Raw genomic sequence first — 27,894 nt, 5'->3', positions numbered from 1 at the left:
GTCATACGTGATTGGTGATCAGGTGTAGGTGGACTGCAAATTTGATGTTAGAATTAAGTTATGAAATGGAGGAGCGGGCTTGAGGGGCTTAATGTCCTACGTATCTTTCTATTTTGATTGTTCATACGACGATCTGAGAGAGAACACATTCCACATCATTGTCTTTAATGAGCGACCCCTTATTTGAAACTTTCTCACCCGGTTTTGGATTCTCTCCGAAATGGCAACATTCTGTGCACATCCACAATGTCAACATCCCTCAAGATCTTAAACTCTGCCATTAAGTCGCCTCTTACTATTCGAACTTTCAGTGTGTATATGTCTACTCTCTCCAACCATCTCCATGAGACAACCCGCTCATTACTGGAAATCGTTTAGTAAACCTTCTCAGGAGTGTCTCAAAGACATTTTCATTTCCCTTTATATATCGATAGCCAAAGGTATACACGTTATTTCTAATATGGGCTCACTATCAGAAGGGCTTGAACCTGCAAGGCTACGGAGCAGATGATAGAATGTGGGATTAGACGGAGCCACTAGTTCCATTTGTCTCTGTTGTATCCAGAGTATGCATGATGGGCTGAATGGCCCGTTTCGGCATCATTACTTTTCTATTCTTCTAGTTATCACCAGAGTTTTGTGCAACTGAATGGGTATGTATAAATAATATTGGGTGTAATTCATGTAAGATAATGTCCTTTTTTGTCAGGTTTATAAATAGCTGGACTGACATTTGTTTTAAATTCGAGCAAAAATAATAGAAGGAATTAAATATTACTAAGTAGAGTGAATTGAAGGTGAAAGATATTTCGAGAAGATAAAACGTGCAGATCGATGGAATTGCATCCACACAGTCTGAAAGCAGCATGGCATGCAAAGGAAGATGTAAGGTTGGGTGAAGGGCACAGGACACATCCTCACTTATCATCAAAAGTACAGGAAATTTTACATGTGCTTCGGAACGCAGGTTGGACACCTGATTTACCTCTTGCACGGGTTAATCTCCATAAAATAATGTCTGTGAACAATACAAGGGTAGATGGTTATTTTATCGGATTAAGACCTGTTTCTTGCTGAATACCAGCAGTGTAATATTTCTAATCATCCTGCTTTTGACACCTCTCTTTTATTAGCAGAAGCATCAACATTATTCCCCGAACCTGCACCAATTTCACTATTACAGTTTCATTGAAATTCTGAAATTGTAGATTGACATTATGAGATAGAAATATTCGTTACTGTCTTAATTCACGTCAGTTCAGTAACATAGTCTTAATCAATAATCCTATTTTTCACCAAACTGCTTGGGCCAATTTGTTTGTCTTCAGTCAGATCATTTTCTTTGATTGCAAAGGACTTTCAATAAACATGTATTTTGCAAGAAAAGCTGAATTCATCTTGTTTGTTCGGCGATTGTGAATAATCGTGTAGGCACAAAGTTTAATTGTTTCACCGGTGACTTTACTCACTCCATAAATAGGCAATGCTTTCATTGTGCCCACCGATGTTAAAAATAAGAGTGGTCTCCAGTACAACCAGAGATCATTGAATCTCAGAGTCGATGAACCATGTTCTGGATTATTCCACTTGAGCTTCGTATTATTTGGGTACGTCACGATGTCTGAAGGATTTACTACCCACTCCGTTGGTGTGACTGGTGAGTGTAATTTCACTATATTTATTACCCTTGTCCATGAGATCCAGTTAATAATATTATTATATGCAAACGTCATGTTCCTTATGTGCTAATGCAGTGGGAAAAATTCTCTCTCTTCTCAGCAGCCATTCTCCCTACTGTCGCCTGGTGGTTGCTCTTTATTTCCCTCTCCCTCCCCTCCCCACTACCACGCCCCACCCCCCCCCCCACCCCCATCTCCTCGCTCCACCCACTCCGTCCCCACCTCCACCGGCCACTTTCACTGTTCCTGCCTTAGTATCTAAAGGGTCCTGACCTCAGTAAAAATATATATATAATTTCCAGTGCTGTGATTCACAGCCAATTCCAAATCAACTGATGCAATATCTACAAATGCAGAGTCTACAGCAGAGTCACAGCAGAGTGACCCGGACCAGGGACATTTGGTCCAAACCCATTGGCATCATTGTGTTTCCCAAATACAAATATGGAGAAGGCTTGAAAGTGGAGATCTGATCTGTTGGTGAATCTGCTTTCTTGCTACATCAATGCGGTGCTTTCCTACTGTGAACTCGGTCTCAGCGGAACCAGTGAATCCATATTATTCTGAGGCTGGATTATGTGAAAACAAATACTTCAACTGCTCCCCAGAATCCTGACAGACCGCTGCTCCCGTTCTCAATCTGAAATATGAGTTAATTGTGTCTCTCTTCCTTACAGTGAACTTATCGACGATTCTTATCCTGTCTCGCGGAAGGTGTGGACTTTCAAAATGTGTCACACGTTCCTAATTTCCATGTTAGCAGCGTGTGTACTGGTCGTCATCATCGACCTCATATTGAGGCAAATTCCTATCAGAGTTAATGATCAATTTATCTTCATGCATCATACTCAAGTGTGCAACATCCATACCGTCCTGCTGTACGCAGTCACCGATTGTTCTGTCTTGTTCACTGTCACTTTCACCTTTGATCGATTCGTGGCCATTACTTGTCAGAAACAGAAAATAAAATACTACACTGAGAAAACGGCAGTTGTGGTTATTGGAACAGTGAGTGTGCTGCTCAGTGCAAAGAACACGTTCTGGTACTATATGTCTGAGGATATAGTGTACTTTCCAATAATCTCTACTTCTGTTATGCAGATTCTGATGAATTGTTTTCACCAGCGTGAGTAGAAGTTGAAAGTCTGCATTATATTTTAGCCAAAAGACCAGAAGACCATAAGACATAGGAGCAGCATTAGACCACTTGGCCCATCGAGTCTGCTCCGCCATTCAATCATGGCTGATATTTTTTCTCATCCCCATTCTGCTGCCTTTTCCCCATAACCCCGATCCCCTTATCAATCAAGAACCTATATCTCTCTGTCTTAAAGACACTCAATGAACTGGCCTCCACAGCCTTCTTCTCCAAACCTCATCTGTTCCTTTATTGCTGAATCTGCTGTTCAATATTTCAACCGTTAAACACATTTTATTGTCGAGCAAGGTTCTCCGTAGACCTCAGACGCAAAAGAGTGGGGAAAGTTCAAATGGCCAAGAGATAGAGAAGTGAAGAAAATCTACCATCTTACCCTTTGCGATGTCGGGAAATTTTATCCTGTTATGGTCAGGGTTCCTATTGTTTTGCCTTAATCAGCGATTGTACAAGTTGAATTTATTTCTGTTATTTTGCCATTATTTGTTCAGGAACTGGGATTTATGCTTCAACTCTAGAGTTGCTGCACCAACACATGCATTCATGCCATGACCCAGACGCAATTCAGAGCGGATCTGAAGAATGTGGTGAAATTTCCATTTACTGGAATTGTGAAGCTTATTAAACAGTGATCAGATAGTTTACCATAACAGTGTGTTTATCTGGTGTACTGTACAAAACCCCATCTCAGTCAGACACGCACAGTGAGACCGTTTTTGTTTTGTTATTCTGATCAATTCATGAACAGCAAGCGCAGAAATAGAAAAATAATCGAATTTACTTCCAAAGGGCACTGGGTTTGGATCATTTCAATGCTGACATTCAGCATGGCCTGGGCAAAATGAGCTCCAGAGTAAAGTATCCCCATGGCAAAGCGGGAGGGAGATTGGTGACTGTGACATTTTGCGTCTACTCCAACACACCTCCAACAACAAACGGAGATGCCAGCCCCACCGTCCCTTAAACCTCACCGCACCATAAAACTTTATTATTTAATAAGTCTGGATGAGAAAAGTACACATCACTTTAAATCAATAAAAGAGGTCATAAAATAATTAGCTGTTAATGCGCATATTTATTCGTGGGAAGATGAATGCCAATGTCAGTATTAAATTCATTATCCTTCGGCCTGATTTCCCTGTGAATATTACTGACACAGATACTAATGTCGTTGCTTTACTTGTTGGTTCCTTTCTGGGGAAACAAGGAAATAAATTTAACCTAAAAATCTCCTCAAACCTGTTTTGCTATCTTGTCGTTAAAGTGATACAACACCACCATCTGCTGGCGCCGCACAGCAACTGCAGATTTGTGAGTCTCAAAGTTCAGTGTCTGGATGGCTGCATCCGCGAACCTTTTGCTGAAGTGTGACTATTGAACGATATTGTCCGAGATTTGAGTATACAGAAGGAGCTCGGCTGGCGCATTCGCCCTTTTATATAACCAGACACCGCACAGGAACTGTGTTCTTCATTATCCTTTGGAGACATGGTCTGGACATTGAAGTTGATGTTATTTCAGACTGCAATGCGTGCATTCGATGCAGTTATCAGAGGTTAAATCACATTCAAAATGGGAGTGGGCAAACTTTTCTTCCCTCTGTAATTCACTGTCAGACATTTTCAAGGTTTAATCTTATAGGGGCACGCGCACACAGACATTTACAGCAGCGCGCACATACACAAAGACATTTACAGGGGCCCACACGCGCAAACATACACACATAGAGATACAGGGGCGCGCACTCGTTCACAGAAATACAGAGTCACAAACACACACAGACACAGACATGCGCACACGCATACACTCACACAGACACACAGATCCTTATAAAGAATGTTCACAGTAACTTCATTGCAATGTTAATGTAAGCCTAATTGTGACACTAATAAACGTCAATGTTTCCAATATAATCCACTAAATTACACAATGATTCTTTGAAGATTGAAAACGAAATCATTTTAAGGCGCAGATTTTATTTCTTTGATTGCATTTGATTTATTTTTGTCACGTATATTACATACAGTGAACAGTACAGGGAAAAGACAAAGCATATCGTTCATAGAGAAGGAAACGAGACATTGAAGAATGTAATGTTACAGTCATAGCTTGGGTGGAGTGAAAGATCAGCGTTATGCAAAGTAAGTCCATTCAAAAGCCAGACGGCAGCAGGAAAGAAGCTGTTCTTGAGTCGGTTGGCGCGTGTCCTCAGACTTTGTATATTTTTCCCGCGGAAGAAGGTGGAAGATAGAATGTCCGGGGTGCGTGGGATCCTTAATTATGCTGGCTGCTTTGCCGTGGCAGCGGCAGTCAATGGATGGGAGACTGGTTTGCGTGATGGATTGGGCTCTATTCATGCCTTCTTGTTGTTTCTTGCGGCCTTAGGCAGAGCAGGAGCCATACCAAGCTGTGATACAACCAGAAAGAATGATTTCTATGGTGCATCTGTAAAAGCTGGTGAGAGTCGTTGCTGACATGCCAAATTTCCTTAGTCTTCTGAGAAAGTAGAAGCGTTGGTGGGCTTTCTTAACTTTCGTGTCGGCATGGGGGGACAAGGACAGGTTGTTGGTGATCTGGACACATAAAAACTGGAAGCTTTCGTCTTCGTTGATGTAGACCGGGACATGTTCTCCTTTTCGCTTCCTAAAATCGATGACAATCTCCTTTGTTTTATTGACATTGAAGCAGAGATTATTGTCGCCGGAACAGTTAACCATATTGTTCATCTCATTCCTGTACTCTGTCTCGTCATTGTTTGAGATCCAACCCACTACAGTGATGTCGTCGGCAAACTTGAAATTATTTTGTATCTTCACAGCCTTTATTCACACTGTATCCGTGCTCGATCGAAATAGAAATAGAAATAGAAACTCTACAGTACAGAAGGAGGCCATTCGGCCCATCGAGTCTGCACCGACCACAATCCCACCCAGGCCCTACCCCCATATCCCTACATATTTACCCACTAATCCCTCTAACCTACGCATCTCATAACACTAAGGGGCAATTTTAGCATGGCCAATCAACCTAACGCGCACATCTTTGGACTGTGGGAGGAAACCGGAGCACCCGGAGGAAACCCACGCAGACACAAGGAGAATGTGCAAACTCCATAATAAGCTTTTCCCATTTTGAAGCTCTTGGCCTACATTATAAAAGTTACTGTGATACAGAAAAAAAACCCATCTGTGTTGGAATGAAAATGTTCAACCTCCATTCTTGTTCCGATTTGCCCTGCCAGTTATATACCTCTACAAGTTTCGTACATATTCATCAGGGAAGGTTTCGGTGTTGGCTCTTGTGAAACTGGTGGGCCATTCCCTAACACACAATAAACACAGAGGCTAAATGTTGCTTCAATTGTTTCTGGAACTGATAGCATCCAAAATGGAGAGTTTGGTTAATGTCATTTTCTTTCAAATTTGAAGTATGCTTCTGTTTTACAATGTCTCAATGTCGCACTGACACTCACTCAACACAAACATGTACTTACACACGCACAGTTACGCATTCAGAAACACTCTCATAAACACATGCTGCCATATACACACTCTCTCACCCAAACAAACACACAGACTTATATATATAGACACAAACTTAAAAACCATACTCAAAAGCACACGCTCACACACAGGGGAACAGACAGAGAGAAACTGAAAACCTCACAGACACAGGGGCTCACACACACAGTTACAGGGACACACAGATACTGAGGCACACACAGTTGCAAGGGCACATTCAGATACATGTGCATATTTAGATACACGGACACACAGACACAGATACAGGGGCACAAACAGAGACATGGGGGCATACACACAGATACAGGGTCACACACACAGATAGAGGGAGGGACATACATACAAATAGAGGGACACAGAAAGACAGATACATGGACACACACACACACAAACAGATACACAGACACGCACACACGCGCGTGCACGCACATACACGCATACACACACGGAGAGACACAAAGATACCGTGGCAAACACGCATATACAGTGACACACATGAAGGTAGATACAGGGACGCACACTCACACAGATACCAGGGTTCACACAGATACAGGGAGACGCACAGATTGAGGGGCACTCAGAGATAGAGGGGCACACACACACACACACAAACAGAAATACAGGAGCACACAAACAGAGATACTGGGGCATACAGAGAGCCAGGAGCACACGCAGACTCTGCGGCACACACACACACAGAGTGGTGCACACACAGATACAGGGACAGACACAGAGAGGTAGTGGGGCGTACACAAATTCAGGGGCACACACAGACTCAGCGGCACACACAGAGATATTGGGCATACACAGACCCGGGGCACACACATAGAGATTGGGCATACACATATTTAGGGGCACACACAGAGAGAGAGCGGTGTATACACGATACAGGGGAATGCACAGAGTAAGGGGCACACAGACAGATATAGATGCACACACACAGCGATGCAGGGACTTAAACAGAGATACAGGAGCACAAACCTACTGAGAACTTAGAACTTCTGCTGTTTTTATTATCAATAAAGGTTTTATTATAAGTTAAAACACAGCAAGTTGGCAAAGGTCAGTAGAATGAGGTGCATCTCCTCGTAACAAGGGGATGTGACGCTCGACTGATTGATCGACAGTTCCGCCGCGCCTCAGCGAAAAACCGCACTGACCTCCTCAGAAGGCAAACAGAATACATGGCCGACAGTGTGCCCTTCGTCGTCCAGTATTTCCCCGGAGCGGAGAAATTACGGCATCTTCTTCGGAGCCTTCAACATGTCATCGATGAGGCCATCGCCACACCCCCACCACTTGCCTTCAAAAACCGCGCAAACTCCAACAGACTATTGGTAGCAGCAAACTACCCACCCTTCAGGAAAACAGCGACCACGGCACAAAACAACTCTGCCAAGGCAATCTCTGCAAGACGTGCCGGACCATCGACATGGATGCCATCATCACACATGAAAATTCTCTCCACCCGGTACACGGTACATACCCATGCAACTCGGCCAACGTTGTCTACCTCATACGTAGAAAACGATGTCCAGAGGCGTCGTACATCGGCGAATCCATGCAGATGCTACAACGGCTGAACTGACACTGCACAATAGTCACCAGGCAGGAGTGTTCCCTTCCTTGCGGGGAACGTTTAAGCAGTCAAGGGCATTCAGCCTCGGACGTCCGGCTAAGCACTCTCCAAGGTGGCCTTCAAGACATAGGACAACGCAGAATCGCCGAGCAGAAGCTGATAGCCAAGTTCCGCTTGCATCAGCACGGCCTCAACCGGGATCTTGGATTCATGTCGCACTACATGTAACCAATTGGCGTGGAAGTGCAAAATCCTACTAACTGTCCTGGTTTGAGACAATTCGCACCTCCTTAACTTGTGATTGTCCCTCTCGCCACTTGCATTATCTGTACCTGTAAAGACTTGATTGCCTGAAAAAACTCTCATTCCAACCATTATCTTACAATTGTGTCTTTGTGTATATATGCCGTGTTTGTGAAACCTGCCTCTACACTTACCTGATGAAGGAGCAGCTCTCCGAATGCTCATGATTCCAAATAAGCCTGTTGGACTTTAACCTGGTGTTGTGAGACTTCTTACTGTGGAACGAGGGAAAGGTAAACTTTCACCTGGATGGTATTTTTAGTACGGCAAAATTCTGCGATGGAAAGAATGGAGTTCAAACTAATTGCGTGTCAGTTCCTTATTACAAGGCTGCTATGTTTGCGTTGTTTGTTTCATTGGAGCCACAATGATGAGGTTGGTGGATTTTGGAAACTGAAAGATACACAAGAGCAACCTGTGGGACTATTTCACCTCACTGTCGATTTCATGTTCCAGGTTACAGCAAACAGTGATGTCACTGGCTGAAGGAGTTACGCATGTTCCATCTAAACATGGCATTTTGCCCATCGCAGGTCTAAAACAAAAACTGAAATGAAAATAAAGTCCAAATTTAATATAAATGGGTGAGGTTAAAGTGCAGGCAGACACCTTCCCTGCTGGTCTGGTGGTTAGTACTCGGAGGATTCGGAGTTTTCAGTACCGCGGCCTGGGTTTAATTCCAGGTCAGTGAATGCAACTCTATTGCTGTCGTGCAGCACATGAATGAAGAGGAGCTGAAATTACTTCCTACTCGAAAACAGGAGTGGTACTTGTGCCACTTTGATAAATAAGGATTAAATTTCCATCCCATTCCACAATCCTGCCAATTGTCCCGAACAACTTGTATTTACATCGTCTCTGCTGGCTCCTTTTGTCCAAGTGAATAAGATGTTTCCTGCTGCATTAAATCTGAGCCATGGCATGATCGAACAAAAGTATTTCATGAAATCTAAACTAAATCAATTGAAATATTAAAAAAAAGTGGGACTCGATCCCACGCCTCCACAAAACATCAGTTCAGTGCTGGGACCAAAGGTCAAATTTACCTGTAGAAAAGGAATGCTGTCACGGTTGCTGTTGCCATGGACAGAATCGATGGAGAAGGAGTGGGTCATATTTCCCTTCAACTCTCCTCCACCATGAAATAAGATCACGGTGAATCCCACGTTCAACACCAATTTGCCACCAAATCCCGAATCCCTTAACTCCCTTCGAGTTCAAAACAATTCTCCTTCTCAGTATTCAATATTCTCACTGGTTGAGGACCCGCAGACCGTTGGGCTACAGAATTCCAAGCATTCACAAGTCTCTGAGTGAAGAATTCTCTCCTCACCTCGGTCCTAAATGGTTGACGTACTATCCGGATATTGTGAGCCCAGTGTAAAACACTCCAGACTCGAGCAAGAGGCGGGGGAGGAGGAGGGGTGTAGGGGGCCGGGGGGGGGGGGGGGGGGGGGGGGGATGCGGTGGAGGGGTGTAGGGAGGCGAGTGGGTGAGGGGGGGGGGGTGGAAACAATCTCTCAGCATGTACACTGTCAAACAGTCTCGCCGTTGCAGACTTTTCAGTGGGATCACTTTTCATTATTCCAAACTCGAGAGAGAACAGGGTAGTCACAATAAATCTCTCCTCCAAGGGCAACTGTCTCATCACAGCAATCAATCCAGTGAATCTTGGTTACACAGACACTGCGAGAATAGAGGGAAATAAGAACACAATATGGAAAGTTGATAGAGGTACAGAGAGAGTCTGAGAGAGTGAAAAAGACAGATCGATACACAGAAACAAAGAGAGACAGATATAGACAGTACGTGGGGGAGTCAGCCACATCGTATGAATGAATAACGGTGCACACAAAGCCAGCGGCCGGAACCCACAAGCATTGGGTCCTCTGAATCGTTGACTAGGGATAATGGGAATGTCCAAAAGAAGGGTCAACTTTTTAAATACTTTTGAGTGCGTTGTGTTATTAGATCCCCTGTATTGTCAGTTTCTCAAACGAAACCGCAGGTAAACTCATCAAGTAATGAACAAGACTTTGCCATCGCAAACAACAACAATGGGGCTCGTCCGGGATTTGAACCCGGGACCTCTCGCAGTTTTGCGAATCATAACACCCAAAGCGAGAATCATACCCCTAGACCAACGAGCCGCTGTTGACAGAGCTGCTCAAATACGGATATTATATTGTCACACAAATCTGATCAGACAGCTGCAGTGAAAGTTGGAGGCGCTGGAAACACTCAGGAAGTCAGGCAGCAAGTGCACACAGAGAAAGGACTCTCTTCTTACACCTCCACAACCTTTCATTTAAGCTGGTAAAGTTTGGAAATGTAGGAAGTTTTAAACAAGTGATACCCAGGAGCTAGGAAACACACCAACAGGAAAGGGCCCTGATAGGGTACAATTCAAGAGAGATAAATGAGCAATTACTTTGTGGTCCATGGCCTGAGCGTCAGGAAAGCAGAGTATTACAGAATGTTTGCACCGCACAATGAAATCATGCACAAGACCTTTGAAGCAGTCACGTGTGCTGCGGATAATAGGTAACCGGTGAGTGGACTGCACAACGATTACAGAGAACTGCAGTGATGAAGTTGGTGGATTTTGGGAATTGAGAGGAACACATGAGCAGCTTGTGTGATTATTTCACGTCATTGCCGCTTTCATACTGCAGCGAAAAGTAATCGTTGTTGCCACTGAATGAAGGACTAACTTATGTTCTACCTAAACAGAACATCTTGAGAGAGAGACTTGCCTCTGGTGGAAATAGATCTGAGATGAAATAATGAAATATAAAATGAAGTAAATTAGATTAAACATCCAACGTATTAAAAATATTGGAGCATCCAACCTATTAGAAATATTGGTTCACAGCAAGTGACATGAATTGATGCTGTGATCAGAGATATAGAACTGGAACCCACCGTCACACCGAGTGAATCCGCTGTCTGTTTAAATGTTGATCAAAGAAAATGTTTGAACATCTTTCACAATGGAACATACGGGAACTCAGTCAATAAGCTGTCTCCACTCACAAATAACGGAAAGGGTCAATTTCATCTCGCAACTTTAAGCCTTTGCCATCTTATGTACATTCATCATGAAGATTTATGAAGTAAGTGAATAGAGTGTGTGATGGTAAAAAAAACGTGTTCACGCCCTTGGCGTACGTAAGCACAGTCACGCACACAGAGGAGCAAACATAAGCATACACCACGCGAGACAGAGCACTAAGGAGCGACAAAACGGAGGGCTTGTATTAAGGCAATGTAGCTTCGGGGCAGAGCATTTCACTACAGGTCAAGACGTTTCTGCATTCAAATCGAATGCCTCCATCCGCGCTTAATTAATTTTTTTTCAATTAAAACTGCCCGTATTTGACTGGAAAGCGCTTTGTTACGTGCGGTGGTCGGGAGAGGTTCTATATAAATGCAAACATTTCATGATCTTCAATCCCAGTCCTCTGTTACTGTCAGTGGAAACAGTCTGTCCCTCCCTGCTCTATTAAAACGGCCCTTTTCCCATGTTAGGAGAAGGGATTCACCATGACACACAGCAACACTGTGGGGTAAAATTTAAAAGAAATGCATGTTTAGATTTGTAAACGATGCCATCATTTGGTCTTACTGTGACAGGTTTGGTGAAAATTGAATTGGCGTCGAATTTGCAGCCAACACGCTGTCACCCTGATTTAGGATGCCATGTGGGCTGCAGCTGTCTCAGTCTCTGTGGCGCAATTGGTTAGCACGTTCGATTATTAACCGGAAAGTTAGTGGTTCGAGAGCATCCAGGGACTGCGCTTTCGCTTCTTTTTCTCTCCATCTGCTTTCATTGTCTCTCGGTTTCTGAGTGTCACTGAGTCCTTGGGCAACATTGAAAAAGACTTATCGTGTGTTTCTGCCTCTACTGTTAGCCGACGTTAGTTTATTGAACATTTATCTCTAACATATTATTTGTAACAATTTATGTATTTCAAATATTATTAAACTCAATAACTGAACTCGAAACTTTAACCCATGTTTGATCTTGGGTTGCCATTTTCCTGCACACGCCTCTTCTTTCCCGGAAAGATCAGGAATCTGTCTGTCCCAACCTGAAATGTGTTCAATGAGGGAAATAGACAGCAAGTCGGCAAAGATCAGTGGATTGAGGACAGAGTTAAACTTCCACCAGAATGCTGTTTTTATAATTGCAAAGTCCTGAGATTAAGAGCAGATAGTTCACATTTGAGGCGTTTCAGTTCTTTGAGAGATGAATGCCTGCCGTGTTTTACAAGGTAAGTTTCACAGGATCAGCAATGATGAGATTGGTGGGTTTTGGAAATAGAAAGTTACAGGCGAACAGCTTGTGGGACTATTTCATTTATCATTGCCGTCTTGCCGTTTTATGTTCTGATAAAACCTGTATTTATAATACAAGCATGAGATGGTGGAAATTCTCAGCAGGTTTGGCAGAATCTGTGGACACGCATCAAATTCTAAACACTTCCATTTGTCACCTGTGTTCCTGAAGTATACTGATTATTGTGTTCAAAAAAACTGACAAAACCTTTTCAAAGCAACTGTCCCAACTCTATTTGTTATTAAATATTAATGCATCACACTATCTCACCGCCATGTGGCATTTACAATTTCCCAAAGCTTGAATAATATTCTGCAACTGCAGTCATGGAGAAAGAGAGCAAATTCGTGACAAATGTTATTTTCTGAATCTTATGTGAGATCGATGACTCTGCCACATGGCTAAGGTTGTCAACAGAATTGTAATTCCAGAAAACAAGGATTTAAACTGCAATCAGACTGCACGGTTTGATATTCTGGACCGGGCACAATAGTAGTGAGCAGAGTTTCTGGATTGTAGGAGTTAACATGTTCATTTCATATACGATGAGCTCCCCGATTCAAAATCAGGTCGAAACATCATCGAAATTAATATTTTGTTTTAATTTTCCCGGATTCGAGATCGTTGTTGCATCTGAACTGGATTGGAGCAGACAAAATGTTACTTTGTTCTTCGCCATTTATTGAAAAAATGCCCTCAACAAAGTCGCCACTGGCATATTGTTGCTTTTCTGCGTCCACTGTCACACGCATGGTGCAGCTGTTGTAGGCTATATGGATTAGCCATGGCAAATGAGTGATGTTACAGTTATACGGTGGCAAAACGTGCCTCAGTAAGGTACTCTGGGCTCACATTTTCTGGATAGCGTTTCAGCCATTTATGACTGAGATATGGAGACATTTCTTCCCTCAAAGGCTTGTGAATCTTTGGAATTCTTTGACTTGTTATTGTCACATGTATTAGCATACAGTGGAAAGTATTGTTTCTTGCACGCTGTACAGACAAAGCATTCCGTTCATAGAGAAGCAGACGAGAGAGTGCATAATGTAGTGCTACAGTCATAGCTCGGGTGTAAGAAAATGAATTCAGCATTGTAGGAGAGTTTAAAAGAGTGACAATGAAGTTTTAGAAGCATAGAACAAGAGGAAAAGATAGAGTTAGAAGGTATGCTGCGAATAGCTTGCAAGTGGTCGCCTCGCTCGGGCGCCATCTTGCATCAATTCTGTCGCCGCACAGAGGTCTGTGGATCTTCAGTTGATGAAGACATTGAAGGTTGAGGTGGAGAGTTGTTGGAATCTAAGTAGATGAAGGGCTATCGGGATTAGGTGGGAAATTGCGATTGAGGCTGTGGGTCTGCCTTGATTAAGTCGTGAAGGAGGCTCAATGGGTCATGTGTGCCAATTGTACTCCATTGATGAGTTCAGGGCAGTAATGATGTGGAGTTGCCAGCGTTGGACTGGGATAAGCACAGTAAGTAGTCTCACAACACCAGGTTAAAGTCCAAGCACATCCCCTTCATCACGTGACTCACCTGATGAAGGGGCAGTGCTCCGAAAGCTCGTGCTACCAAATAAACCTGGTGCTGTGAGACTACGTACAGGGCAGTAATATTAGTTGAAGCGTGTGATCGAATCTTATCACCGCTATATGTCCAGTTAATTATCTTGACGAACTATCTTTGTTGTCACAGAATACCATGCAACTCAAATGTAAATTATTGTTGGCAATTGACAGGTTTTGGAACCAGTTTCCTTGAATCATTGCATCGCAATGTTTCTGTGGTGTTGTGATTGTCACATTCGCCTTACACGCGAAAGGTCCCCTGTTTAATCCCGGCAGAAATACTTTCATCATAAAGAGAAAAGGTTGGATATCTAAACAGACCTGACAGCATCAGTGGAGAGAAATAGAGCCAATGTTTCAAGCCTGGATGACCCTTCGTCATAGCTCCGGACTCGAAGCGTTGGCGCTATTCTCTCTCTACAGATGCTGTCGGACCTGCTGAAATTTTCCAGCATTTTTCTATTTTTGTTTCAGGTTCCAGCATCCGCAGTATTTTGCCTTCACAGAAAAAAAATCCAAATGTTTTTTATTTCAGAGGGATTCGATTACTGGAATTATTTGCGCGTTTGTCACTAAACATGAATTGGCCTGCTGAGTATTCCCAGTATTTTCTGATTGTAAAGTCAGGAATCACTCAGCAAAAGGAAGAAAAGGAATTTCTGTGATAGAGCACAAGGTCGGATGGATTACATGACACCAGGAATGGTGGACAAGGCAACATTGAGCCAGTGACAGTGGAGCCTGGGTGGTCTAGTGGTTCAGAGTCAATGTTTCCACCGCAAAAGCCCGGAATTGATGATAAACTGTTAACTAAACGGCACGTTGCTCTGCACGTACTTAGTTTCTGGAGCCGAAAGTCTTTGAACATGAAGGATGAAGACATAATTTGTTTCAGTTGGTTATAAGATGTTAGAATGACTGTGTGACAATGTCAGTAGCGAAAGTGACCTGAAATGAAGCAGTGGAGACAGAGATGGTTATCAACGAATTTCAGATCTCTGATATTAGCTTTCCTGGCGTCCCGTGGTCAGGTTTCGGCGCCACGTTCCGCGTTGGAGTCCCAGGCAAGTACTAGAAAACTTCTTATTCAACTCTTCATTAAACGAAAACACGCCTCACAGTGTATGTTAAGGAAGAAACAAGTTTAATCGTCAGCTGAATGAATTGTATCAGAGCTGGAAAAATCAGAGATGTAACAACAACAGTAAACTCTGAAGAAGAATGACACGGCAGACATTTATCACAAAAGCAACTGACACACATGTCAAATTCTTCCTCTTTCAAATCGCATTGATTAACTCCTTGTTCTCCACCTCGGATATTTCCACATCCATCAAATATCGCCCACCTGAAAATTCAACCTCTTCTTTGCTCCACTGATGATGATACACTAACTCCGAGCTGGGCGCAGGAATTGGCTCCATAACTCAGTGGTTGGAGCACATCGGGTATAAAGTTGGACAATTTAAAGTTTTTTAATTAAGCTTACAGTAATACTGCAATGAAGTTTCTGTGACAATTCCTTCGTCCGCAGAACCGGCACCTTCTCGGGTAAATTGACAGCGAATTTAGCATGGCCAATGCACCGAGCAGCACATCTTTCACACTGTGGGAGTAAGAAGGAGCACCGCAGGAAACCCACGCAACACGAGAAAGACATGCCGACTCTGCACAGACAGTAACCAATGCCGGGAATTGAAACTGGGTCCCTGACGCTGTGAGGCAGCAGTGCCACCATGTTGCCCAGAAAGATATTCTCTTGTTCATAAACGGAGAAAGAGCAGACAATGTTTGAAAAGGTGACCTATTATTTTTTAATTCATTAGAAATGGGTGTCGCTGGCTGGCCAGCATTTATTGCCCATCCTGGTTGCCCTAGGATAGTTGAGAGTCAACCACGTTGCTACAGCTCTGGAGTCAATGTCGGCCAGGTCGGATAAGGGACGGCAGATTTCCTTCCCTCAAGCACATTACCGAACTCCATGTTTCTTTTTCCGACAATCACCAATGGTTTCATGGTCATCAGTGGATTCTTAATTCCAGATAGTTTTTATTGAATACAAATTCCACAACATGCCGTGGCAGGATTCAAAACCGGGGCCACATAAAATTGGGTGCGTTTCTAGATTAATAGTCTCGCGATAATATCACCAGGCCATCGTCTATCCTAGTTATAAGCGTTTATGTTGAAAGAGATTTGGGTGTGTTTGGACAAGGAACGCAGGAAGATAGCATGGTGGCGCAGCAAACAAACAACAAACAACAAAGAACAAAGAACAATACAGCACAGGAACAGGCCCTTCGGCCCTCCAAGCCCGCGCCGCTCCCCGGTCCAGGATTGAATCCTGAATCCAGGATCCCCGCCCAATTTTCCAGCCTATCTACATACCAATATCCTATCCACCGAGCTGTCCCTCACAGCTACGATGCTTTGTCCATTACAACCTATTAACTCACCCCCACCCCCCCATTCCAGACCATGTGATCTCCAGGGAGAGGCGAAAACCCAGAGTGAAAAACCCCAGGGCCAATATGGGGAAAATAAAATCTGGGAAATTCCTCTCCGACCCCCTGAGGCGATCGAAACGAGTCCAGGAGATCACAATGGCCCTGATCGGAAAATGCTTCCCAACCCTAGTCATTTCCACTTCCACGAACACCATATGAATTCCCTGCCCCCGAGACAGGTTCCCAACTATCCGCAGTCTCGCTCTGTACTGGCACCAGCAAGATGATCATAGAATGAAGCCTTGAAACGAGAAACAAGGAACAACTAGCCCGCGCCGCTCCCTGGTCCAAACTAGACCACTCTTTTGTATCCCTCCATTCCCACTCCGTTCATATAGCTGTCTAGATAAGTCTTAAACGTTCCCAGTGTGTCCGCCTCCACCACTTTGCCCGGCAACACATTCCAGGCCCCCACGACCCTCTGTGTGAAATATGTCCTTCTGATATCTGTGTTAAACCTCCCTCCCTTCACCTTGAACCTATGACCCCTCGTGAACGTCACCACCGACCCGGGGAAAAGCTTCCCACCGTTCACCCTATCTATGCCTTTCATAATTTTATACACCTCTATTAAGTCTCCCCTCATCCTCCGTCTTTCCAAGGAGAACAACCCCAGTTTCCCCAATCTCTCCTCATAACCAAGCCCCTCCATACCAGGCAACATCCTGGTAAACCTCCTCTGTACTCTCTCCAAAGCCTCCACGTCCTTCTGGTAGTGTGGCGACCAGAACTGGACGCAGTATTCCAAATGCGGCCGAACCAACGTTCTATACATCTGCAACATCAGACCCCAACTTTTATACTCTATGCCCCGTCCTATAAAGGCAAGCATGCCATATGCCTTCTTCACCACCTTCTCCACCTGTGACGTCACCTTCAAAGATCTGTGGACTTGCACACCCAGGTCCCTCTGCGTCTCTACACCCTTTATGGTTCTTCCATTTATCGTGTAGCTCCTCCCTACATTATTCCCACCAAAATGCATCACTTCGCATTTATCAGGATTGAACTCCATCTGCCATTTCCTTGCCCAAATTTCCAGCCTATCTATATCCTTCTGTAGCCTCTGACAATGTTCCTCACTATCTGCAAGCCCTCCCAGTTTTGTGTCGTCCGCAAACTTACTGATCACCCCAGTTACTCCTTCTTCCAGATCATTTATATAAATCACAATAGGAAGGGAAATGGCATCTTGGTCTTTATTGCCAGCAGATTGCTGTATAAGAATAAAAACGCCAATTTACATTTATACAGGGTTTTGTTAGGAGCAACTGTGAAATATTCGGAGCGTTTTTGATATCCACGAGGCTTTTCTTTGGAAAAAAGGCTATCCTTCCATTGGAGACGGTCCACTTGGTTGGTTCCAGCGATGAGAGAGTTCTCCTGGGATGAGAGGCTGTGCAAATTGGGCTGAAATTCCCTGGAGTTTAGAAGACTGAGAAGCAATCTTATTGAACCGACAGAATACTGAGAGATTGTTTCCCAGTCTCAGATGAGGACTCATCGGAGAACTGACACACAAACACATCCAGCAAAGACTCTAATTCTGAACTTTAATTGCATGTTTGAAATGAATATATATTATACCATGTGATATGTATGATACGAATAGTCATTAAATAAGTAATGTTGACAACACCTGACCACAGTAGAACGGCAACATTTGAGAAATATTTTTATTGTTGCCTAGGTTCACAAGCCGGAACTGCGCGACAATGAATGCTGGTCGGGAAAATAAAAGTACAACCTCCGCCTCTGGATGGTAGTGAGCCACCAAACATTTGCTTACGAGTTGAACGCAGGAAGAAATTCCGCCACTGAAACTAAGACACACCATATCAGGGTATCAGCGAGTGCTGGATGTATCCAACCCTAATTCTCTTTTCGTAAAATATAGTCGAGAACTACAACATGACCACATCGTTTGCAATACTATGCAAGCCCCTTGACTATTTCCCTCCCCACAGTATTGCTGCGATTTCGTGGTTACCCGCTTCTGCTAACAAGGGAAAGGGCCGCTTGATGAAGTAGATAGGGACAAACTGTTTCCACTGATGAGGGTCAGTAGCCAAAGGATTGGGATTAAAGATAATTCAAGAAAGATCGATTTGTATTCATGTCGCGCCTTTCCCGGTTGCTGGACGTCACCACGCGCTTTGCAGCCAATGAAAGACAGTTGTAATTGAAAAGAAAAGTATCAATTAAACAAGAAAGGGGGCACTCGGATTTGAACCGAGGGCCTCTTGATCTGCAGTCAAATGCTCTACCACTGAGCTATACCCCCTCAGCTGTCAGTTGGTCCTCGGGATTCAATGTAGTTTTATTGAGGGGGATCGAGCGGTCAGATTGCATGCCGCTTTGTCTCATCGGAACTGGTTTCTGAGTGAAGTCGGAGAGCTTAGCGTTTAAGTTAGCGAGATGTTTTCTTGTGATTTGGCTGAGATTTGGATCCAGGTCTAGGAGATGTTTGTGTCAATCTAATCGATAAAATGTACCCCATTGTCATACAGATTTGACCTTGTATCCCCATCTCTATTGGCAGCGCTTTGCAGCCTATCACTGTCCTTCACTATCTGTGTTTGTTCTTGAACAGTTGCCCATGTGACATTTCCAATTCGGACAGAAATATAGATCTAACTCCACTGCTTCTGATAGAGCTGTTTTCGATCAGGAAACAATTCAAGTTTGTTCAATGGATTATCAAGAACTTTAAATCTTAGCATATCGAAGCCGATCTATGACCCTGAAAGCGCCGAATCCTAAACAGTGGACCACCAGGATTTCATCTTCCTGATTCTCCCAGATACTGAGTACAGGAATATGCAGTGTCAATTATTCACAGTCGCATTTCCTTCCAGTCTCGTGCATGTTGTTCAGCTTTGAAATTGTTCATCTTTTCACATTAGCTTCCAATGAGATGAAAGCGGAGCTGTGATAAGCTGAAGTTTTTCAACAGATTTACCACAATAAGGTTTATAACAAACATTGCTTTTTGAATGTGGTGAGCGACAGTGAAACTTAATGCAGTAGAAGGTAACTCACTCATTCTGACAGGATTTACCAGCAATTGCAATGTAAGTATGAGGTCGAGATACCGGCGTTGGACTGGGGTGGGCATAATAAGAAGTCTCACAGCATCATGTTTTACCAGCGCCCCGAAAGCTCCTGACTCCAAGTCGACCTGGCATTGTGAGACTTCTTAATGTAAATGGATTGTTGTGGGTAGTTGACAGGATTGTGGAATCGTGCAGATTTTTCCTCTTTGCTATTCAATCTGCCACAAGTATCGCTCCCGTTTTCGATCAGGAAGCAATGCCCCCTCTCCTTAATTCATGTGTTGCACGAGAGCAATAAATCATCATTCCCTGACCGGGAATCGCACCCAGACCGCAACAGTGAAAGCTGTGAATTCTAACGACAGGACCAACATGGAAATTGAGATGGCTAGAGCATTCTTGAGCAAGTGTGTGCGTGCGTGCGTCTGTCTGTGCGTGCATGCGTGCGTGCGTGTCTGTGTGTGCGTGTGTGTCCGTGTGCGTTTGCGTGCGTGTCTGTGTGTGTGTCGTACCCTCGGGTAATCACTGATCAATGAAGCCGTCGACCTCTTTATCGCTCAACTGTTTGTGTTCTTGAGCAATCATCCTCTGGAGCTTGTGCAATGAGGCCAGGAGAGTAACACACTGCATCATCCCCAATGTGATTGCGGTGCGATTTGCTGAAAGTTGTTAATTTTATCAAAATCATCCATTGCGAATTGTAAATGAAATGACCTTCAGTACCCGTTATGAATTCTCACAACATCAGGGTAAAGTGCAACAGGTTTATTTGGAATCACGAGCTTTCGGAGCGCAGCTCCTTCATCACTCACGCTGAGGATTCACCACATTTTTCTGTCTTTGAATGAAAGTAATAGATATCTCATCAATTCCCCGGTATCCTGAGTATCTGACATTGATTTCCACACTACATTGCTTTAAATCTTTGTTTTCAATGTGAAATTAAGCGTTTTGATTCCATGTGAAGGATTTACACTTATACCCTTCTGGGAAGATGGTGGCATAGTGGTAACATCAGTGGAGTATGAATCCCATGGCTCAGGCTCACAGGTCACGATCCCACCACAGTCTAGAACTGAAACGGAAGTGAAAGCTAGTCTCAGTAATGAAGCTTTATTTTCTGATTGTCATGAAAACTCATGTGGATCTTTTGCAGAAGGAAATCTGCCATCCTTCCCCTTTCTGGTATCCATTGGACTGCAAACGCAAGGCAATGTGATTGACTCTTAACTGCCCTCTGAAATGGCCGAACAAAATGCTCAGTTCAGTGGGAAATAGGGATGGACAACAAATGCTGGCATTGACAATGAAATATACATTGCATTAGCAGCATTTTATGAAATGATTAATTCTCATTTTGTTTAATTTCATGTCAAACAGGGTGACATATTCTGGTGTCTTATTATTTAAAACCTCAGCCCTTTAACTATTTAAACAGGTAAGGTTCAGTCAGAGAAAAGTGATCCACTGTGATCCAAAACTAGGAATTGTAATTGCTGCAAATCCCACCTCAAAACAGAAAATGTTGGAAGCACTCATCAGCTTCAGCAGCTTCTGTGGAGAGGGAAAGAGAGTGAATGATTCAGGTTGCTGACCTTTGACCCTAACTGGAACAAATTAGTGATTTAATGGTTTACAAACGAGTACAGAGTCATGGAAAATAGAGAGGGAGAGGAGGAAAGAACAAACGGTCTTTTGATAGGATGGAAGGCTGGAGTGATTGAATTACAATGGAGATGATTATTGTTCCCACTGACACAATCTCGCAGATCTGTGTTTAAATCTCATAATAAATGAGAACAAAACCTCTCGCTCAGTTCAGTGCTGAATACACCGCCTTCCAGTGAACCGGAGGCAGTTTTCAGTCAGAAAGCCGCAACTGTGAGATAAACAAAGTAGAAACGAGAAAGACTCAGTTTGAGCGGTGACACTTCTGGAGAAACAGAATTCACCCAGGAATGGGACAAATTTTAAAACAGCAACGCCCAACGTGGGGCTCGAACCCACGATTAAGAGTCGCATGCTCTACCGACTGAGCTGGCCGGGCACATGGGCGAACTTGCTTTCCATAACCTAAAATGCATAGAGCCAAATATGGCTTTTTCATCTGGTGTCTCAGCTTGTTCTGATTTCAAAGTTTACAATGAATCGACCTACATAATTCCCAAGGTTCCTATCCATCCTTCTCAATCATCAATTGCATCATTCCCATCTTCCAATTCCAAGCTTCACCTCTCCCAAACATTCCAAACTCCTCTTACATCATCCACCCTGTGTTTCTGTTCTTAATAATTTCGCCAGGGTTGGGGGGAACAGCCTCTCAACATTTACACTGTCAAACTGTTTCCCAGTTTCATGCTTTTAAATAAGATCACCTCTGATTAATCTAAACTCCAGAGCAAACATACTCATCCCACTGAATCTCTCCTCCCAGGAGAAACGCAGAAATGAATCCAGTGAACCTTGGTTACACACAGACAGCGAAAGAATGGAGAGAGCAAGGAGCAAAAGAGGTCAACGTCATAAAATCAGTCAGAGAGACTGACAGCGTCTGCGGGAGATATATAGAGACAATGAAAGCAGAAATAGCGAGTGGGGTACACATCCACAATCCACGTATGAATAACAATATACACACAGCCAGCTGTCTGAACCAACTAACATGGGGTCCTCTAAACTGGTGAACAGAAATAAAGTGAATGACCATAAGCATATTAACCTTTTAATGTCATGATTTTCTTGTGTGAGTGTTGTGTTGATAGATTGCCTGCACTGTGTGTTCAGGTTCTCAAACCAAATCCCACGTAAACCAATCCCACCGTTTGCACTAAAAATACATATATAAAACCTATGACTTGTCCAATACGAAACAACAGCAGAATGAGGGCTCTAGCCCGGCATGTGAACCCGAGATCGCTTGCAAGTTTGTGGATGTTGACACCCTGGGCCCGAATCATACCCCTCGTCCAACGAGCCGCTGCTGGTGAAGTTATTCACCATTCAAAGCTGCTCAGACTTCTGCAGTGAAAGGTGAAAATGCTGGAAAAACTCAGAAAGTCAGGAAAACAAATCTCATATTTTAGCTCCATAACCTTTCGTTGGGAATAACTGGGAATTGTTAGAAATGTAGGAGGTTTTAAACAAGTGTTATCCAGCAGCATAACAAGAGGGGAGGCCTCTGGCCGGGTGGAAATCAGAAGAGATTAAATGAGGGAAACAAAGAATTTTAAAGTAATGGGGCCATTCCTAAGTCCCTTACAGGACTCCGTTGTGTTGTGGATGAAGGGGAACCTGTGGATGCAATGTACGTAGATACCATTGGAGCCACAGTGATGAGTTGATGGGTTTTGAAAATTGAAAGTTACACTTAGGAACATAGAATTAGGAGCAGAAGTGGGCAAATTCACCCCTTCGAGCCTGAACCGTCATGCAATCAGTTCATGACTGATCTCTCCCTGTTCTCAAATCCACCTCCCTCTCTGTTCCAATATCCCCTCATCCCTTTTATTATCAGGAATATATCGGTCTCTTTCTTGAAATCATTTAATGATTCAGACTCAACCGCGCTATGGGGCAATGCATTCCACAAATTCACGACCACCTGTAAGAAGCAGTTGCTCCTCATCTCAGTTTGAAATATACCATCTCTCAATCTATACATTTGACATGCTGTTCTCGATTGCGAGTAAGAAGAAAAAATCTCTACGTTTACTCTTTTCAATCCTATTTAGAATTTTGTAAACCGCAATCACTTCAGCATCTTGTGGGACTATTCCTCCTCACTGTCATTTTCAATTCCCAGCAAGCACAATCGGTGTTGTCATTAGCGGAAGTAGTCACGAATGTTCCATCCAAACTGGACATATTAAGGGATATATGTCAAGTGATTTTGAAAAACACAGTTCACTCGTGACCCTGGGTGTCCAATGGGTTATGTTCAGTATTCTCCAGTGTTGTTTGGTCTCAATTCCCGCTCAGGAAACGATTATTTATCGCTCTCAGCAAACTATTAACAAATAACCTGATTCACTATCTGATCGAAAGTAAATCCACTAATATCAGCCGAGTGAGTTTTGCATGTCGACACCACAGCTAGAAATGTCACATGTGCAACAGGGTCAAGAACAAATACAGAAGCAGAAAGGCAGTGATCGGCCGCAAAGCGCTGACAATAGAGATGGTGATGTAAGGTTGTGCCGTGTCGTTTTTGGCATGAACAAAGAGGAGCGACATACCAATGTAAACAGTTGTTGAGGTAAAGGAACGTGTGCGGAAGGAATGGAGAAAATTATTGTGGACTTCGGAATCGGAAACAAAAGACACAATGCTGGAAAATCTCACCAGGTCTGGCAGCATCTGTAAGGAGCGAAGAGAGCTGACATTTCGAGTCCAGATGACTCTCTGTCAAAGCTGGGAGGAGTGGAGTTGCTCCGATAGAGAATACAAACGGTAGCACAGGCCGAATGACGATCTTCCGATTTAAACAACAGGATTGCCAACATTGAGACTGCAGTCCCGGCCCAGGGAAGATATTGGGATTTTCCAGGTGAGGTTCAAATCCTGTCATGAGCGCTTCCCGTCATTCCTCATTGTGACATTTGTTTATTGAAAGTTATTGGAAATGAAGCAATGGGTGCAGAGATGATCAACCCATTGCAAATCTCTCACATCAGCGTCACTGATGGTCCAGTGATCAGCGTCGGCGGCGTGACGCGGTTTCGAATCCCAGTCACGGAGTGAATAAATTTTCGTTCATTTCTTCATTTAATAAAAACACGCCTCATAGCTTCTGTGAAGGGAGCAACAAGCTTAATCTTCCAGTTGGGTGAACTTGTATCAGAGCTGGAAAAGTCAGAGATGTAACATTAACAATAAACTCTGAAGAAGAGACACATGACACACACAACATACATGTCAAGTACATACACAATACACATATCAGATCATTTCACTTTCAAGTTGTGTCTTTTAACTTCCTGCTCTCCACCTCAGACATTTCCACATTCATCAAAAATCTCCGACCTCAAACCCCATCCTGGTCCTCAATCCACTGATAATACTGCGCTTACTAGAAGCTCGTCGCAGTATTTGGCTCCATAGCTCAGTGGTTATAGCACTGGTTTTGTAAACCAGGGGTCGCGAGTTCAATTCTCGCTAGAGCCTATAAGTAAAATTTAGCTGATAGAAATAAGCTGTGGGAAAGGGGCTGGGAAATGAATTAGAGACATTTGATGAGCGTCGGTCCAGATCGGGTGTAACTTTGGAAAACAAATAGGTATTTCCTTCTTCGTAAAAAAATAATAAGAACAAGACATATTTGCAGAGCTGAAAAAGGTAGGTGTCGATATTGAGAATAGAATAGATGCGTTTGTACAAGGAATGCATAAAGCTAGCATGTCGTTGCAGGTAATGATTGGAAGGAAAATTGTATTTTGGTCTTTATTGACGGCAGACTGGAGTCCAAGAATAACGAGGTGTTGCTGCAGTTGCACAGGGTTTTGTTGAGACCATATGTTGAATATTCTGCACAGATATGATATTCACATTTAATAAAGGATATGTTTCCATTGGAAACGGTGCAGATAAGGTTCAGCAGATGATCCCTGGGATGAGGGATTTGTCGGGTGATGGGAGGCTGAGTAAATTGGGCCGAAAGTCTCTGGAGTTTGGAAGAATGAGATGTGATTTCATTAAACCTACACAAGTCTGATTGGGTTTGATAGGGTGGAGGCTAAGAAATTTCTTCTGCTCGTCGGGAAATCTAACCCACGGCAGTACAGTCTCAGGAAAGTGGGCTGATCATTTAGGCCTAAGATAAGGAGAAATTACTTTATTGAAATGGTTGTGAATCTTTGGAATTCTCTGTGCCAGACAGTTATGGAAGCTCCATCATCAAATACATTCAAGTTTGGGATACACAGGTTTCTGGTCTCTCGGGGAATTCAGGGACATGGGGAGCTGGTGGAAAACTGAATTGCACTCCAAGATCAGCCATAACGGTATTGAATGTCGGAACAGGCTCGATGGACCGAGTGGTTTACTCCTGCTCCTATTTATTGTGTTCATCTGTATGATCAAGCTAGTAATTCATGCTAAAATAAAAACAGAAAGTGCTGGAATTTGTCAGCAGGTCTTGCAGCAAATGTGAAGCAGAGAGTTAAGGTTCCGAGTCTCATTATGAATTTTCTTAAAGCAGTAACTGAGTGTGAGTTACAACAATTAGCACAATATCGAGACAGGGAATTTAATTTAAATCCAGGCAGCGAAAGCCCTGAATTTAAACTCCTGTGTTATTTCTGTAGTAAACTTGTTCAGGAAACTTACCTGCCAATTGAAAGTGTGGATGTTTGAGAGCCCCCCGAGCCAAATGGACTCCCGCTATTCCTGTTTCTGCTTGTGTTCCAGACAAAAATTTACTTTGTGCCCTTCTGTAACAGTGAAATATTGTCCAAACTTTGCCAGTCTTGCTGTTATTCAGTAAATTACCAGACTGTCATGACACAGAGGTTAATCCCCTTTATCTCACATCGTAATCTGGAAAAACTGTTTGTGACGCTGCTAACTCCTTTTACTTAACGTTCCGAGTCTTATTAATAAGACAAATGTCTGTCAATCACTTTGAGTGAATAATTAACAAGCTATTTTATTGAAATAACCAAGAACTTTAAGTAAACAATTAACATGTTAATTAAGGTACGGTTCGACTGAAATGCTGTTCAAATAATACGAGGAACATTCATTACCAAAACAGCGATAACGGAATTTTCGTCACTCTCAAATAAATTATACAACCAGGCTTGATGGGATTCTCAGATTTAGGAGTTCTTCAGTAGTTGTGCGCTGTCTGTAAGGTCTTTCTAACCCCGTATCCTTCTGTTAGATAGTTTTCTTAAGCGATTTTTAAACTGGCAGGGATGGAGAACTGCTCCATAGACAAATGGTTTTTTTTTTTAACAGGCTGCTCTGGCCTCTAGATATGTTCACCCAAGATATTATCTGGAGATGGCTGCTCCTCTGGCCCTTTTTACCTGCCATGACCTCGCAATTTTCTTGCACCACGATTGGTTTGATGCTGACAACAACAACAAAATCAAAGCTGATAGGTTCCCTTCAGCTGAGTGTTTACTTTAAACTTATAGGCTGAGCTGAATGTCTTCTTTAACTCAAATCTTAACAAAATGCAAAAACTTGTGGGGCCTGTTACTAAGTCAAACCTGATGTTTGGTCCCTTTCAAACAAATGTTGCAACCTGGAGTCTGTATGTACTCTACATTTTAGCACATAACTCTAAAACAGCAATTCAAGGACTGTTTTCTTTCCCTCTAGCATTTTTTAAAACAATTCTTTTATCTGTTTATAAACATTATTTTATATGTTTACAAACTCAACTTGAAACTGGCAGATACAAGCTGGCTCTCATCTCTCTCTTTGCAGGATGGAATTCGTCTGGTCTACATGCTCACTGAAGCACCAACACGACAAGGAGCCATTTGCTGGTTCAATCCATCCTAGTAGTTCTAAGGAACTGTACTGCCCAATGAGACATCGGTGTCCATACGTAAAGGAGAGAGTCCAACTGGAAAATAGTGTTGAAAAATACGTCAAGGAAAAAAATTAAGTGAGGTATGAAGTTTTATTTAATGTGAACTTGAACGGACAGTTTATGGAACATGTTTATTTTGTTTGACTATTTGGAATGTGCTGAAACCCAAATAACATTCTTATATTTGACTAAGCTTCGTGTTAAATTGGTTGTTCAGGAAGAATACTCAATTTCTTCACTCGTCACTTACCTCCTACGCAATTAGAACATACCAGGCATAGCCTGCGATGAGTGCATTAATTTCAACATCATGTTTCTATTGAATAGCGATGGTTTTGTCTCGGTATGTGGTATAAGTGATGATAAAGGAACACTGATTCCCCCCACCACCAACAGTTGGGGTGGCACATTGGCACCGTGCGCAGCACTGCTACCTCACAGCGCCAGGGATCCATGTTCGATTCACAACTTGGATCAATGTCTGTGTGGAGTTTGCACATTCTCCCTGTGTCTGCCTGCGTTTCCTCCGGGGCTCCGGTTTCCTCCCACGGTCCAAAGATGTGCAGGTTAGGTGAATTGGCCATGCGAAATTCTCCCTGTGTATACAAACAGGTGCTGGCGTGTGGCGACTAGGGCATTTTCACA

General features: G+C 43.2%; 3 non-coding genes across 3 annotated transcripts; 1 reads left to right on the top strand and 2 right to left on the bottom strand.

Moving 5' to 3' along the window:
- Positions 1–10,298: 10,298 nt before the first annotated feature.
- On the bottom strand, positions 10,299–10,388 carry trnap-ugg (transfer RNA proline (anticodon UGG)). Its single transcript is given in 2 exon segments — positions 10,299–10,334; positions 10,353–10,388. It is a non-coding gene; the product is annotated as a tRNA-Pro (tRNA).
- Positions 10,389–18,862: 8,474 nt separating this feature from the next.
- trnac-gca (transfer RNA cysteine (anticodon GCA)) lies at positions 18,863–18,934 on the bottom strand. Its single transcript has one exon. It is a non-coding gene; the product is annotated as a tRNA-Cys (tRNA).
- Positions 18,935–24,796: 5,862 nt separating this feature from the next.
- On the top strand, positions 24,797–24,869 carry trnat-ugu (transfer RNA threonine (anticodon UGU)). The gene has a single exon. It is a non-coding gene; the product is annotated as a tRNA-Thr (tRNA).
- The last annotated feature ends 3,025 nt before the right edge of the window (positions 24,870–27,894 follow it).

The sequence above is a fragment of the Mustelus asterias genome, chromosome 30 (genome assembly GCF_964213995.1).
Source record: "Mustelus asterias chromosome 30, sMusAst1.hap1.1, whole genome shotgun sequence".
Classification (NCBI taxonomy): domain Eukaryota; kingdom Metazoa; phylum Chordata; class Chondrichthyes; order Carcharhiniformes; family Triakidae; genus Mustelus; species Mustelus asterias.
Note: the sequence above shows the minus strand (reverse complement) of the source record. Positions and strands in the feature narration are given on the sequence as shown.